Source organism: Ptychodera flava (genome assembly GCF_041260155.1).
Source record: "Ptychodera flava strain L36383 chromosome 23 unlocalized genomic scaffold, AS_Pfla_20210202 Scaffold_24__1_contigs__length_23054250_pilon, whole genome shotgun sequence".
Lineage (NCBI taxonomy): Eukaryota > Metazoa > Hemichordata > Enteropneusta > Ptychoderidae > Ptychodera > Ptychodera flava.
In genome coordinates this window covers 16,645,401-16,662,399 of record NW_027248278.1, presented here as the reverse complement: position 1 = coordinate 16,662,399, position 16,999 = coordinate 16,645,401, and the positions used below count along the sequence as shown (strand labels likewise).

The 16,999-nt window shown below is 36.0% G+C and overlaps 1 long non-coding RNA gene across 1 annotated transcript; it reads left to right on the top strand.

Annotated features, from left to right (window-relative positions):
* Positions 1–5,082: 5,082 nt before the first annotated feature.
* On the top strand, positions 5,083–7,255 carry LOC139124856 (uncharacterized). Its single transcript, XR_011550070.1, has 3 exons — positions 5,083–5,237; positions 6,484–6,670; positions 6,916–7,255. It is a non-coding gene; the product is annotated as an uncharacterized lncRNA (long non-coding RNA).
* The last annotated feature ends 9,744 nt before the right edge of the window (positions 7,256–16,999 follow it).

Genomic DNA, 16,999 nt, shown 5'->3' with positions numbered 1-16,999 from the left:
GACCCTCCCCAATCACTGCAGCATTCTCCCCAGGAATAACTGAACCAGTATCGCTACTCTGCATAACATTTGGTTTTATGTTTATGTAAGTTAGGGACAAAAACTAATAGGGGGAGGTCTGGCATTTGGGAGGGGATCATACATTTGCGAGAGGGTGACTAAACCATACGCAGCAAAAGGAAAGCAAATCATAAAGCATGGGAGTCTATCAGGCAAACTATTGACAATTTTCCCACACAAAACAAGCTATATCTGTACATTTACATATGTTTCATAATATTATGTAAATACACTTTGCATGAAATGGAAAGGAAAGTGCGCATGTGTGTACAAGAAATTGTTTTTGGAATTTCATCGAAATGTTTATTCACTGTACATTGCAGTCTATGTGAGATCTATGAACAGTTTTTCCAATATAAAACATAACACTACAAATATATAGACGTTTGATAATTGAAATACACTTTGCCACTTGTCCCATGAGTTTTTTCCTCTTGTATTTCATCAGTTTTAGCTGTTTCAAAGTGTTTAATGTAGGATACCACTGCATCTTCTTTGTTTGTGAAGCTTGTCGATAATGTGTATGTATTTAAAAGAATCGGTGTATTTCGTCGGTGATTTCCTATTGAATATCTGTCTCACGGATAATCGAAAGTTTGGCTGTAAAATCAGCTTCTGTTAAAGTTACCCTTTCACCCTCAAGATGTTTATGAAAAAAATGACCCTCTCCCTTGGACAGTTTTTTAAAACGTGACCCTCCCCGATTTCCCAGCCCACCCACCTGCTATCCCTGAAGACCCCTGAGAGTGCCCAAATGTTAGCTCAACAACCAAAAACATCGACGCAAATACCTACAATGTTGATACCTATGATATAAGTGCAAGTTATTTAATCCGCCATCAGCAACTTGTATTGACCACGTCTGTGTCTGTGTCAATCACCGGATTGGTGAATCGGGCATTATCCAGCTGGCTTTTCTGATCATGATGCTGTCTTTGTCACGAGAAAGTGCAAATTACCAGCAGGCCTACCTAAACACATAAGACCCGTAATTTTAAGAATTTCAATCCTAGTTCATTTATAAGAGACCTATAAGGTGTACCATGGAATTTAGTTTGTAGTTTTGGTGACGTTGAACGTTCATGGGCTATTTTTAAACAATAATAGTAATAGACGAGCACCGATTGTTAGTCAACGTGTCAAGGGTTACAATCTTCCATGAATCAACGAAGAAATTAGAGCGATAATGTTGGAAAGAGAACACCTGAAAGAAAAGGCCAAACAAAAATGTATTAAATGTATTAAGTGTAAAGAATGTATTCCGTGCAAGCCCATTTAGACCAAGTGCCGACCTTAGAATGTATTTCGGCAAACTTTTCGTGTAATAAATGTAAAAAATTTTAATACAACTATCGGCCATAGGTCAAAACCCATTGACATTGCAACTAGTTTTAATGGCTTCTTGACCTCCATTGGAAATTTACTGGCAAAGAAATTTAGTGTTTCAAAACATTCACACATTCCTCACTTGTCATGTTACGACAACATACAAAAAGGTTTTTCATTTGCAAACATATCCATTGAGTTTGTTCGAAATCAGTTATGTAACCTTGAAACAAATCATCAGGCTGTGATAACATTCATACAAGTTTTCAAAGTGTATGCCAGTGTGTTAGCTGAACCCCTGGCTATGTTGTACAATTTGTCTTTGTAAACAAATAGAAACCAGCTTACTGAAAAACTGCAAAACTACCCCCTTTTCAATTCTTGTGATACCACTGACCCCGACAATTACGGACCAATATCTGTACTTCCAGTATTTTGGAAAATTTTCGAAAGGGCTATTCATGACCAGTTACACAACTCTGGGTTAGCCTGTTTAATGACTAATATAATAAAAATACGATTAAAACCCTATAAAGTTTAAAGAAATCTTGCTACGGCGAAATAAATACCTTATATATCAGTCAAACGGACATAACGGATAAAATGCTTACAATATTATACATGTGGCCATATCCGAAATACGCTAACTGCATTCGACAGTCCGCCTTATATTGTCTATACAATTTATGAGAATGAGAACAAAGGTATTGCAAAATCCTAAAATGATCAACTGTATGTCAATGGCGATACTGCAAATGCCTTAAATTGCCATCTCAATAACCATCTCAATGCCTAATAACGCAAGAGTAATGCATTGGATTTAGAAAATCGGAATCATGCTCTGAAAATTGAATTGATGACATTTATCTTGTATGCATTTATGACATCAACAGCGTTCCCTGGCGTTCCATTTGTCCAAATAATGGATGGCATGTATGCCTTTATTTCATGACAGTTGGAGCTATTATTATTCGCTCTTTTGTTTCTGTTCTATAGTTTGATTATTGTTATTATTATGCCTCTTTGTCCCAAGTGATGTCTTTGTTGTGCAAAGTGTCTATGTTATGCTAAGATATCGTTGTCAATTGTAAAAGTATGAATGATAGATAATTTTGGTCATTCGATCTTTTAGACAAAAGGACAAGATTTGGAATGCAATTACCTAAACAAATGTTTTCTATGTTCGAAGAACATTGTAATAGTTTATTGCCTTCAAAGGCTTCGTGCCCATATACAAGTTTCGGAAAAATCATATATACAATAAGTTGAAGTCATACATAAATGTAGCGACACACTATTCAGCATGTACTGTCTTCCTCTTGGAAAAAGCTTTGAAAATACATTTACAGAGATTATGAGTATAGTTTTGTCTGCACAAGTCTTGTGAATTTAAGAATATTCGCTTCTGTCTGAAAATACACTGGTAAATACACTGGTAAGTATTCCTGTCTCAGTTCTTTATAAAACGAGCATACCAAAAGAAAATGGAACTGATCCTCAACTTCCCTAAGATAGCATAATGTACAAAGTCTGTCTCCTAAGTCAATATTCTGTCTTCACCCCTCTTCAATAGCTAATGGTCAAATTCCACAACGAAAACGAGCAAAAGCTTAAATATGTTGAATATTACAGTCGAGTGAAAGGTATTTCTCTTGTACAGTTTTGAAATAAGCGTAGGTGCGAATATTGGTTTTGAGTTATTCTAAATTGCCATTGTTGTTTACACACATTTGACACTCGTGACACGATTTCCAGCAAAAACTTATACTTATCACCCATCTCCTGGAATATCCAGGCATACCCAAAGCCGTAGGAAAACAAAACATTTTTCAGGGACGTAGCCCCGGTGTGCCTGCCCATACTATCCAGTCTATAGAACATTAAGTATGCTTGTTTTGGTATTCTGTCACCTGGCATTTCGGCCACTATTTTACACAGCGTTTATGGTTAAAACGAAAATAAGCAAATGTCCACATTCACCAATTACTGCCTCACTAGTTGTGTTACTTTGAACACACATTAATCTTGTACACCATTTTCTCTGGATTCTTTCCAGACAGTCATAAACCTGATATCCCCAAATTTCACAAAACACAAAATTGGTGTAATCATTGCATCGACAAGTTTAAAATGGAATTTCTTAAGGAAGTTTCCAATCCTATAGGAAACTGTCAAAATATCATTTATCATTATATACGTTCATTCATGACATTCATGACGAGACCTGTGACCTCCCTTGCGAAAAATGACTATTTTTGTTTTATCAAGGTTTACTTTCATATTCCATTTGTTACAAAATTTAAAGAGAACATTTACAAGTTGTTGTAGATTTCTGACTGAGTCCGCAGACATAACAATATCATCAGCGTAAAGAAGACAAAAAAATATCATACAATTCCTGTGAGCTGTATATCCATATGACCTGCTTTTGCTAAAATTGTACTTAGTTCTTCAATGAAAAAAGAGAATAACAACGGACTTAGAATGCAGCCCTGGCGCACACCATTAGGACAATTAAAGTATTGAGAAATATCATTTCCTGATTGGACACAAGCTTTTACACTGTTGTACATAGAGTGAAGTATTGTGTACAATTTTCTTTTCACACCAAGAGACATTAGTTTGTATAATAATAATGTGTGCTTTACCCGGTCAAAAGCTTTTAGAAATCGATGGATAGACAGTAGAACTTTTCACGTCTTACACTCAAATATTTCTGGATAGTTGCATGCAAAATAAAAAATGTTATCAATTGTGCTATGTCCCTTGTGGATACAGTTTTCATTGAATCTGACCATTTTGTAAGTCTAGCATTAAAGATAGAAGTAAAAATTTTACCAAGTTTATTTAACAAGGATATACCTCTATAGTTATTTACATCGTCTCTTTGTCCTTTTTAAACAATGGAACTACAATAGCACTGGACCATTCAACAGGAAAACTGCCAGAATCAATCAAAAATATAATGAAATAACTCAACGAAAAGTGTCTGCCAACGTCTGCAAAAAAACGATAAAATTCACCAGGAATCCCGTCTGGACCTGGTGATATTCCAGGTTTTAGACTTTGCGGACTTCGAATTACTTCATCTACTGTAATGCGGGAATTCACACAAATATCAAAGTCCGTATATCTGTATTGCTCTAAATCAATTCCCATGATTAGGAGAGAAGACACAGTTGTTTATACTAAAGTTCTGCCTTTTCTAGACTGAGAAAAGTTGTACTATCAGGCAGAATTTTGAAAGTTTTTACAGAGCTTCTTTCGCATGGCACTACCAGTATGGCTCCATATCGGTATCTACATGCAAAGAGTGTTTCTGGCAAAATGACAAGATCTTAGTATCAAAAGGACAAGATTTGGCATGCAATTTCCTGAACAAATGCTTTCTATATGTAAAGCGTATTAATAAGTATTGTCTGAGTATGCAAATCAACGAATGAGTCAATATCAATGGACAATATTCATTGGTCTAAAATAGAGTATTATATAAGAACCCAGTGCGTCCTTTATCTTGACAATAAGCGGCATACAAGTACAGAGGTTCAAGGCAAAGAGTGTTTCTGGCAAAATGACAAGATCTTAGTATCAAAAGGACAAGATTTGGCATGCAATTTCCTGAACAAATGCTTTCTATATGTAAAGAGTATTAATAAGTATTGTCTAAGTATGCAAATCAACGAATGAGTCAATATCAATGGACAATATTCATTGGTCTAAAATAGAGTATTATATAAGAACCCAGTGCGTCCTTTATCTTGACAATAAGCGGCATACAAGTACAGACGTTCAAGGCAAAAACTGACAGTGCAGCTTCTCAGCTCGTGAAGTTCAGACGGACACAGAAATCGGTGAGTGACTTGTTAAATTATCAAACCAGTACTTATTGAAGTGTTAAGTGAATAGAATATGGAAGGAGTAAAGAAATGGTCAGCTTTCTTGATGTTAACTCCGTCTAAGTTTCATTGTAAGGATTTATTTATTCTTATCTTTCCAAACCTTGTTCATCTTTCCTGAGTATGCATTATTTTAATACAATCTTCATTGCGTTCTGTAATCACTTGGTCATAACTTGATGTTGGCAGTAACTGTTGCTGATAGTTCGTGTGTTATGTCTTTGATAGCTTAGCATGACCTTAATTATACTGTACTGAAAAGGCTTAAATATGTTCATGTTTAATGTTTAATGTTAAAGACAATTGTTCCTCTTGATTTCAGGGAAATTCATAACCTTCCGAAATCTTTAAATCTGAACTTTAATGAGATCAGATCTTCATGTTTAGAGCGGTCATAAACGTTTTATCCCGAAATCAATATAGTTTTTTAAGTTAGTAAGGCTATATTTTATATCATTTCTTTTATAAACATGCTTTTGTCTCGGGTCGTTTTTATCGAAAAAAAGTTCTGAAATATCTTCGCCAGATGTTGTAAGTAGTTCTAAAATTTGTTGTTCTATTCATTTCATTGCCATGTATGCCGACTACTTGACCATGTATTGGCAACACCAGCTGTATCAACACTGTGTTTGTAATAATGGTGTCAGCAAGGATTCTGGGTGTGATCTCCACACCACAAGGCACTCAGTAGTTCTTCAATGGCAACGTCGTCCTAAATTTTGCTGTTATCATATCGTCAGTTTTCATTCGTCCATTCCCCATATATTGTATTCTTAAAGTTGGATGTCAATCTAGGAGCATGGTCTTGAGTTTTTGCTTGTGGAGAAATGCACAATCATGCTTAGGTGGTTCTGTCCTTTTTATTTCAGAAATAAGAAGCATGGGTCGTAGCCAGGAAAGTTTCGATCGATTCTAGTGCCTTAAAACATTTCCCTTTGCAGATGTGGAAATCGAAAATCGGCGATAAAGTATAGAACAATGTAAAAGCATCTGTTTGCATGTATTGTCTATTGCCTTAGCTGCATCGAACGCTTAGTTTCCTCAATAGTTATATTCTTTTATACAAAGTGCCTTGATTAGCATTGTTATGAAAACCATGCAAAAGTTTTACCAGTATATGATAATGACAAAGGTATTTTGAACATTGAACTAAAAAACTGCACATCCTAACTCATATATTGCTTTCCCTGTCTCTGATTAGATTTATTTGGTTAACTGTTGATTGAAGAATATTTCGTGATGATGAGGACCAGATTGGCATTACTTTTGTGTTTGGCTCTGGTGATGAGTCTCCTGATAAGCGACTCCGAAGGTGTCAGTAGAAGAAGAAGAAGAAGGCCTGTGATTAACTTGGAAGACAAACGCGAGGGAATAATAAATGAGGTTATGTAAGTACATAATTTTTTTTCAAGCATAATATTTAATCACTATAAATGAAGTTGATATAAATCACATACACGACGATTGGTACAATTAGTACTTAACAGGATTATGGTATTGTTCGCTGTATTAGTGAATTCACTGCCCTGTGGATGTTGTGATAGACAAAGTTGAACCTTGTAGACTTTTTCATGTACTCCAACAAATAGACATTTAGTTCTAGAACAGAATATATATTCCATCATTTTGACAGAGATGAGCTGAAAGAAGAAATTCAAGAAATTGAAGGAAGAGAAATGAAGCAGGAATTAATCGACATGGTGTTTGGAGAAATGGCCGAACAATCTGAAGAGCCAAACAAATAATAGGAAAAGTTGACGAAACTGGGATTCAAAAGTGATAGTCATAATATGTAACCGATATTTAAATTTAATAATGAGGTGGTTGTGGTATTAACTTTGTTGCTACAAGAGACTGTAATTTGCCATCAGTAGCAGGGCTTTTCATTTTACATTTTTGTACTGAGAATTTTCAACTCCTGTACACATTTCGTCACTTTGAATCAGCTTCTAATAAACAATTTCAGCAATTTATCGTCTTTGTGTATACGTCATTACTCTTTACTCCGATCTTTGCACTTTTAAACTTTTGCTTAGAGAGGGGGTTCAAGATGCAAGGTAATGAATTCACTTCGCCAAGTTCATGCTTCAACTATCATGGGTACGATGCCGTATTTGCTTGCATGTTGTCAAAATTACAGAACATGGCACCTTCTATTAAGGAGTCAAGTTCGCAGAGACTGGCCACATTTTAGAAACGGCTTCTTAAAGATATATTTTCAAGCCTATTTGTTGTGTGTGTTTAAGGTTTATGGTAGTATGCGCCTCTAAAGAGAAAGACTGAAACTTCTGCTCAAAATTTCATGAATGAACTTATAATCATTCTCATATCAAATCAACAATAAAATACGGTGGTCACCGTGCAAAAGTTTGGAACTAGAGAAACAAATAACAGAAAATTTTGCGATACTTTGAAATTCAAAATGGCCGCCATCCCTGTGTTAACTCTATAGGGTGAAACAAAGTTTGGATATTTAAAAAACTAAGACGATGAAAGTTTTTCTTTCTCCAAGAGCTTTGAAATGAGCCCCCAAAGAGTGATAGATCAGACGAGAGTTGTAGCAATTAGAGACTCCGAACATCTGTCCCCGAGGCGCGTTCTACCTGGTCCTAAAAATCGGGAAAATATGGCTATTCTTCAACGGTAAGAGTGACCCGTGTGTGATATCCAGTGTTAATGGTGTAAACGGAATTGCAGTCATTTGTTAGCGACATTGGATATTTTTCAAAATATATTACGTGTGATATCTTTGTACTTGGTAACATGAATTTAGATAAATCTTTGAGATGCGTTACAGCTACACAACTCTATTTGGCCAACATTATATAGGAGATCTGAACGACCAAAACCTGCCAAAGGTAAAGAAAAACACTCACAATTGTGTGTCTTGTAAACCCTCCCCCTACAGTCCTTCCCACCAAAACGGTGCCATTCGAATCATGCACAATTATCTTATCATAATAAGGATCTCTTTAAAAGTGCATGGTTCTTTGGCTGCACCTGAATCTAGCCTTGTGGTGAGAGACTGAGTCGAACGCCCATTCTGTTTATAAGAAGATCGACTTGCAAAGCCATTGGTAAATTAACCTTGTTAGTAATTTTAAGTGTCTGGTGTAATTTGTCGGTAACGGTATCTGAAGCACGAGCAAGTAGTATTCCTGCGTACTTGCGACCGCTTGGTTTCTCATTGCAGTCTAACCCAGTGTATACTTACCTGGCACTCGCTCGACTATGTGCCATGTTTGGTTAGGTTTGAACCAACATGAAAGAATGCAAACCAAAGTGTATATAGTACGACTGGTATAAATATGACACTTTTCAACGCATCCTGTTGAAAATCAAACGTATGATGATCGACGCTTTCAGAAACGATTGGCCAATCAACAATAAGCGACGGTAACAACCATGACTAATGGAACAACACTTTGTTTTAGGAATTTATTGCCCCGTTCTTCATCGTATTCGGAATCACAGTCTATGGTACCAGAGAAATTAGTGATCAACTTACTCGGCTAAATTATCCCGCTCTTGTACAGTGATATTTTTGTTTGCTTGATTGTTTTTATTACCCGCTAGTCGACATGTATTATGTATTGTGTATGTATGTATGTATGTGTGTGTATGTATGTGTGTGTGGATGCCAGTGTTAGTGTCTGCAGAGTATGAGTAATGCCGTTGTTCTAACATCATGCCCATTGTCTGAGAAACGAAAGCAAAGAAATACTTCATGATACTTACCCGCCTGCAGTTCATGGACTCATCAACACAATGTCAGCACGGGTCGATGGGTTGATACTTAACACGGCGCAGAGTTCGAAAGGATACAAGTATTAAGGAAGACATAACCTGTCACTTCTATTCCATCTCCATATCTACCAATCGGAATGTATTAAGACACTTTATTTTGCAAGATATCTCATTAGATGTTTGACATTTCACCAGGTAGGCCATTAAAATATTTCCACATCTTTTCTGTATCGAACAACACAACAGTGCAAGATAATGCTTGACCACGACAAAAATGGCTGAACTGTATCACATGCACATATTGCTGTGCGGTTGCGTCATCTAGTCAAGCGATGTCGTCTATCAAATCACACAAAGAAAATAGTGAAGATAATCCAACTTTGGCCAGAATTTATTTCTCTGTTAACTCCACCTGTTACGCAAATAATCCTGGTATGTCGAAGTTTACCATTCGCACATTTGGACAGAGGCCAAATAAAAACCATTGTTACTATGCAACCAGAAGTGTAGGTAGTTCGGACGGGTTTGACTGCAAAACGGGAGGTGGAGAGGTTTCTGGCTGATCATGAATGCAGCATGCATCTCAAGAGGGCGCTGTTAATTGAACCGTTCGGAATGTGATGTCAATTTTGTCTTGGAAACCTTATTACCACACCAAAATTAACGAAAAAAGCGTTTGCAATCGCATCATAATCAAGGCTATTCTGATTTGCATAGGTAGAAATAATTATTAAACGCAAATCAAGTGCATTTGTTCTACGTTGATTACATCTTTTCTTTTTAACTTCATCATGGGAAATGCTATTTTCACTGCAATGAAGAGGACGACATAATCCCTGTGTTACTGGGTAAAGAGCCACGCCACGTCAAGCAAAATTTACCTAGGTAACAATATTATGAGCGCCATCTTCTCGATACTCTCACACGACCAAATAGTTGAAGTTCACTCTGATTCAAACTCTCACAAATAGGTTTTGATGAAAGGTGTAAATTCCTTTCCCCTTTTCTGTTGCTTTACTTGGTTCCTTTTCGTGTTTTCAATCCACGAAACATTAGCGATGCATTCATAGTTTTGATTTTGTCTACGTGTATGTTGCATATTTATATGTCTGTACTTGCAGACGTGTGCCTCATTGTACTCTAGCTTTGCTGAGGTCAGACGTCAATCATTGCATTAGTTTAGCTCTGGCATTGAACTAGCTTTTTTGCAGAAGTGGTGATTTTGTCTTCAATTTGATTTATTTTCTGGTATCATTGTTTGTGAGTTGGAACCCGTAGAAATCACATGACGAATTTCGTAAATGACCGAAAAAATTAAATGAACAAATCAAACATAATGTGAGGTTTTTCATTATCTTTATATCAGGCCAAGAGACTCAGACTTATATCAAGCACAAAGACAAAGCACAACCGATAAAAATCTGGGTTGCTGTTTCCTGTTTGATTAGCATTGGAATTGTGTTACGAATGGTTGAATCTTCAGCGCCCTCAAGAGAATCACATAGCATTAATGATCAGTCGTGACCGTCTCCCTGTACAGATCCACTCCCATTCTAAATTTGCCAAATGCGTTAGACCTACCAACACGAAAGGTTGCTTGTAACAATGATTTCCGTTTGCCCTCTGTCGAAATGTGCAAATGGCGAACGTTTCGAAAGTACTAGGATTGTTTAGCCGAGGTAAGGAGGAGTCTCAACATCATAGTTCCGGCCAAAGTTTGCTTCTCTTCACCAGCTCCTTTGTGCGATTTGACACACGATACCGCACGAGAAGACGACACAACTCTACTGAAATTTACACAGATAATACGGTACAACATTTTTTGTTGTGGCCAAGCATTGTATTGTACTGTTGTGCTGTTCGATAAAGAAGCGTTGAAGTATTTTAATAGCTCACCTGGTGAAATGTCAAATTTTAAATGAAATACCTTGTACAATAAAATGAGTCAGACCAAAGGAAATAAGGCTCATACACAAAACCAGGTTTAATAGCGGTATTCTTTTTTTTCTTTCTCATATTTCAATTAGCACTTGTGTGCCCCTGTGGTCCCAATCTCATTAAAACGCGCGACTTGTCAAGTGTCCACATTATACTATATCCGATTTCTCTTCATAAGTAGTTATGTCGATATTATAACTAGTCCAAAAATTCGGTCAGATTTCTAGATGATTTAGTCTTGAGATGTTCCAGCTCAAATTGTTCAGGCTTCACTTTGCCCGAGTTTATTAATTAGTCCATATGGCACCGAAACCCAGTTCAATTTTAATGTTGTTTGGCCAAATTTGAAATCATCGACAATAGCTGCTGTGTGCGTCTCAATATAAGTTAATCAGAGTTTGTTATTTATGTTATGTTTCAAAACATTTAAATTTTGTGCATTAAGTTGACGATATTCTGTGAAAACCGCAAAGAATACAGAGTCCTTTAGTGTATATCGATTGCTCACCGAACATAAGAATACTGCAAGTACTAAATACTGATTTCTATCAATAAAAATCATCCATTTCCCATTTCTTAGTAGCGACACATGCGTATGGGTTCTTATCAAAGAGTTCAAGGTTAACATCAGGCTTTTCATTTTCACCTGACACTTGTGGCACGGCAACATGCACCAACGTCATGATTTCGACCACTATTGATCATATTTGTGCGTTCGCTGTTCTTCACTTTGAGCCTGCGCAGTAGAACCAAAGAAGTCCATCGCTCAGGCGATGTAAACCCCTCGAATGATGCTTGTCGCTGCCATGTCCAACGCCCAATAGCTTCAAAGTTTAAGGAGTTCAAACTTTATAGCTGATCATGAAATTAATCGTGGAACATACGTCCCTTAGTAGTTTGGTTTCAATTTTTGAAGATGAATAATTTGACCCAACCCTTGTTCCATCCGTAAGTGCTGGCCAACTCATGCGAATGAGTATTAATCGGTACCATAGGTCTCAAGTTCCGTCGAGACATAGCCCACGAACCCTCGTTTAATATTACCATGCTATATCACTGGTCTTATGACCGCTTTCAAGTCGTGAACTCATTTAGGAAATTGAGAGGTCTTACATTTTGTACTGTTTGTATAAATACAAGTGCGAACGGTGAATAGTTTATCAGTGCACAAAATATGAAAATGTGAGCCGCCAATTTTAATTATTATGCACATATACACCACCATTATCGTGCTTACAACACGTAACGTTTAGTGGTGGCTTAGTGGTGGTTTGACATTTTTGAGAAAGCAAAAATATTCTTAGACACTCTCACACGACCAAATTTTGAAGTTCACTCTGATTCAAACTCTCACAAATAGGTTTTGATGAAAGGTGTAAATTCCTTTCCCCTTTTCTGTTGCTTTACTTGGTTCCTTCAATCCACGAAACATTACATAAGTTTAGCGATGCATTCATAGTTTTGATTTTGTCTACGTGTTTGTTGCATATTTACATGTCTGTACTTGCAGGCGTGTGCTTCATTGTACTCTAGCTTTGCTGAGGTCAGAGGTCAATCATTGCATTAATTTAGCTCTGGCATTGAACCAGCTTTTTTGCAGAAGTGGGAATTTTGTCTACGATTTGATTTCTTTTCTGGTATCATTGGTTGTGAGTTGGAACCCGCAGAAATCACATGACGAATTTCGGAAATGACCGAAAATATTGGATGAACAAAACAAACATAATGTGAGGCTTTTCATTATCTTTATATCAGGCCAACAGACTCAGACTCATATCAAGCACAAGGACAAAGCACAACCGATAAAAATCTAGTTTGCTGTTTCTTGTTTGTTTGGCATTGGAATTGTGTTACGAATGATTTAATTTTCAGCGCCCTCAAGAGAATCACATAGCATTAATGATCAGTCGTGACCGTCTCCCTGTACAGATCCACTCCCATTCTAAATATGCCAAATGCGTTTGACCTACCAACACGAAAGGTTGCTTTGTAACAATGATTTCCGTTTGCCCTTCTGTCGAAATGTGCAAATGGTGACGTTTCGAAACTACGAGGCTTGTTTAGATAATAAGGTGGAGTCTCAACATCATAGTTCCGGCCAACGTTTGATTCTCTTCACCAGTTCCTTTGTGCGATTTGACAAACGATACCGCACGAGAAGACGTCACAACTCTACTGAAATTTGCACATTTGCACGGTACTTTTTGTTGTGGTCAAGCATTGTATTGCACTGTTGTGTTGTTCGATAAAGAAGCGTTGAAGTATTTGAATAGCTCACCTGGTGAAATGTCAAATATTAAATGAAATACCTTGTACAATAAAATGAATCAGACCAAAGGAAATAAGTTTCATACACAAAACCAGGTTTAATAGCGGTATTCTTTTTTTTCCTTTCTCATATTTCAATTAGCACTTGTGTGCCCCTGTGGTCCCAGTCTCATTATAACGCGCCCGACTTGCCAAGTGTCCATATTATACTATATCCGATTTCTCTTCGTAAGTAGTTATGTCGTCTTACTAAACACCAATTTATCGGGGTTTTTGTTTTGTTTTTTTTTTTGGGGGGGGGGCGATATTATAATTAGTCCAAAAATTCGGTAAGATTTCTAGATGATCTAGTCTTGAGATGTTCCAGCTCAAGTTGTTCAGGCCTCACTTTGCCCGAGCTTATTAATAAGTCCATATGGCACGAAACCCAGTTCAATTTTAATGTTGTTTGGCCAAAATTGAAATCATCGACAATAGCTGCTGTGTGCGTCTCCAGATAAGTTAATCAGAGTTTGTTATTTATGTTATGTTTCAAAAAATTTAAAATTTTGTGCATTTAGTTGACGATATTCTGTGAAAACCGCAAAGAATACAGAGTCCTATAGTGTACATCGATTGTTCACCGAACTGAGAATACTGCAAGTACTAAATACTGATTTCTATCAATAAAAAATCATCCATTTCTTAGTAGTGGCACACGCGTTGGGGTTCTTATCACAAAGTTAACATCGGGCTTTTCATTTTCGAACAATTTGACCCGACCCTTGTTCCATCCGTAAGTGCTGGCCAACTCATGCGAATGGAATGGAATTAATCGGTACCATATGTCCCAAGTTCTGTCGAGACATAGCCAACAAACCCAAACCTTAGTAGTGACACACGCGTTGGGGTTCTTATCAAAGAGTTCAAAGTTAACATCAGGCTTTTCATTTTCACCTGACCCTTGTGGTATGGGGTGAGAACACCGCCAAAATTATCTTTAAAACTTTATTTAAAATTATCTCATTATTATTCCATTGTTTGGTGATTATTATTATTCCATTGTTTGGTGATTTAATGATAATTATGTCAGTATTTGGCCATTATTTTGCAATTATTTGATCATTATATGGATATTATTTTGACATGATTATGAACTTATTTGGTAATTCGGTTGTTTTGACATTATTCAGCATTGATGTCATCATTATTATGCCATTATTTGGTGATTTGGTCATTTTTATGTCATTATTTGGTCTTTCTTATGCGATTATTTGGTCATGATTACAATATTATCTTGATATTATCTTCATATATCTTGACATTATTATGTTAATTCGGTTCTTTTGCCATTATTCGGCATTGATGTCTTGATTTAGAACTTATTTCATCATTATTATGCCATTATTTGGTGATTTGGTCATTTTTATGTCATTATTTGGTCTTTCTTATGCAATTATTTGGTCATGATTATGACATTGTCTTGACATTCTCTTGATATTATCTTGACATTATTGTGTTAATTCTGTTCTTTTGCCATTATTCGGCATTGATGTCTTGATTTAGAACTTATCTTATCATTATTATTCCATTATTTGGTGATTTGGTCATTTTTATGTCATTATTTGGTCTTTCTTATGCGATTATTTGGTCATGATTATGACATTGTCTTGACATTCTCTTGATATTATCTTGACATTATTGTGTTAACCTGTTCTTTTGCCATTATTCGGCATTGATGTCTTGATTTAGAACTTATCTTATCATTATTATTCCATATTTGGTGATTTGGTCATTTTTATGTCATTATTTGGTCTTTCTTATGCAATTATTTGGTCATAATTATGACATTGTCTTGACATTCTCTTGATATTTTCTTGACATTATTATGTTAATTCGGTTCTTTTGCCATTTTCTTGACATTCTTTTGCCATTATTCGGCATTGATGTCTCGATTTAGAACTTATTTCATCATTATTATGCCATATTTGGTGATTTGGTCATTTTTATGTCATTATTTGGTCTTTCTTATGCGATTATTTGGTCATGATTATGACATTGTCTTGATATTATCTTGATATTATCTTGACATTATTATGTTAATTCGGTTCTTTTGCCATTATTCGGCATTGATGTCTCGATTTAGAACTTATTTCATCATTATTATGCCATTATTTGGTGATTTGGTCATTTTTATGTCATTATTTGGTCTTTCTTATGCGATTATTTGGTCATGATTACGACATTGTCTTGATATTATCTTGATATTATCTTGACATTATTATGTTAATTCTGTTCTTTTGCCATTATTCGGCATTGATGTCTTGATTTAGAACTTATCTTATCATTATTATTCCATTATTTGGTGATTTGGTCATTTTTATGTCATTATTTGGTCTTTCTTATGCGATTATTTGGTCATGATTATGACATTGTCTTGATATTATCTTGACATTATTATGTTAATTCGGTTCTTTTGCCATTATTCGGCATTGATGTCTTGATTTAGAACTTATCTTATCATTATTATTCCATTATTTGGTGATTTGGTCATTTTTATGTCATTATTTGGTCTTTCTTATACGATTATTTGGTCATGATTATGACATTGTCTTGATATTATCTTGATATTATCTTGACATTATTATGTTAATTCTGTTCTTTTGCCATTATTCGGCATTGATGTCTTGATTTAGAACTTATCTTATCATTATTATTCCATTATTTGGTGATTTGGTCATTTTTATGTCATTATTTGGTCTTTCTTATGCGATTATTTGGTCATGATTATGACATTGTCTTGATATTATCTTGATATTATCTTGACATATTGTGTTAACCTGTTCTTTTGCCATTATTCGGCATTGATGTCTTGATTTAGAACTTATCTTATCATTATTATTCCATTATTTGGTGATTTGGTCATTTTTATGTCATTATTTGGTCTTTCTTATGCAATTATTTGGTCATTATGACATTGTCTTGACATTCTCTTGATATTTTCTTGACATTATTATGTTAATTCGGTTCTTTTGCCATTTCTTGACATTCGGCATTGATGTCTTGATTTGGAACTTATTTCATCATTATTATGCCATTATTTGGTGATTTGGTCATTTTATGTCATTATTTGGTCTTTATATTATGCGATTATCTGGTCATTACGAAATTATTACATTATTATGAAATTAATTGGTTAATTCTATTGTTATGCCATAATTCAGCATTGGTGTCTTGATACGAAACTAGTGTCATCATTATTAAGCCATTATTAAGGTGATTTGGTCACGTTTATGTCACAATCATGATTACTACATTTCCTCGACATTATTTGACTATATTCTATGAGCGCAGTTTTTACCCTGCTTCTGCATGATTTGACCCGTACCCACAAATCATTGCACAATATGGCGACTGTATGCGAAAGATCTAGAGCAAAGAGCGAGGCGGTAAATCATGTCTGGCAATCGTGCAGCTTCTGTTGAAGACAGTGATACTGATAGACTCACAGAAGCAGTGCGAGCATGCAAGGATGCTATAAACAATGCTGCGTCACAACTCCAGAACATAACGCATCGTGATAAGCAACGATCTGCACGCTGATCGACCCTCACAATCGAGGGGAGTCGGGGCACGGCAGAATGTCAACTTCAAATGCAGACATAGTCAGTGAATTTCGGGACAACTTTGCCAGGGGCGCTACCACGTGCACTGGTTGTCGACGAAGCCAGCGCGTTTGATTGACGAGGTCCCGAGAGCAGCGGGCCGCCAACGATACTGGTCAA